Genomic DNA, 629 nt, shown 5'->3' with positions numbered 1-629 from the left:
TTAGGTTAGGGTCAGACCGTTGAATCAGCATCTTAGGCCAATCCCGTACTCAATAAGGTAAAGCATGTTAATTATTGATAATGGCATTTACCAAGGATGTCTTAAGTGTGTTATTTTGCATTGTGATAGTAATAGTGAACTAAGTAAATTGATATTGATAATGATACATGATAAGTGTTTTAAGTCAAGTATTGGATTGATTTAGTATTGGTATTTGTATTGGTTGTAGTTTGAAATTTGGACCATTTCTCCATTTGTGCGTGTCATCCTTGCATAGGGGCCATGCTAATCTTCTTTGAGAATTTAGCTTAATTAAGGATAATTGGATAAAAGGATTAAATTGAATATAGTGTGAAAGTTTAATTATAGAATAAAGAAAAATGTATGTATAATATTTATTACACATGTATTTTATTTTCACCACACACTTGACACTCATTTTGGCTTATTTATTTATTTAGTCCCTTCAATTTTCTTTATTCTATAATTAAACTTTCACACTATATTCAATTTAATATTTTTATCCAATTATCCTTAATTAAGCTAAATTCACTTAATTAAACTCTAATTAACCACTCAATTAACTTCGTAAATATTTTTAATAAATATTTACGAATCCATTTTTCAAA

At 27.0% G+C, this 629-nt stretch overlaps 1 non-coding gene across 1 annotated transcript; it reads right to left on the bottom strand.

Moving 5' to 3' along the window:
* Positions 1 to 231: 231 nt before the first annotated feature.
* Positions 232 to 339, bottom strand: LOC121213029 (U6 spliceosomal RNA). Its single transcript, XR_005908398.1, has one exon. It is a non-coding gene; the product is annotated as a U6 spliceosomal RNA (small nuclear RNA).
* Between the last annotated feature and the right edge of the window lie 290 nt (positions 340 to 629).

This window comes from Gossypium hirsutum, chromosome A13 (genome assembly GCF_007990345.1).
Source record: "Gossypium hirsutum isolate 1008001.06 chromosome A13, Gossypium_hirsutum_v2.1, whole genome shotgun sequence".
NCBI classification, from domain to species: Eukaryota; Viridiplantae; Streptophyta; class Magnoliopsida; order Malvales; family Malvaceae; genus Gossypium; species Gossypium hirsutum.
This window is presented reverse-complemented; position numbering and strand designations above follow the sequence as displayed.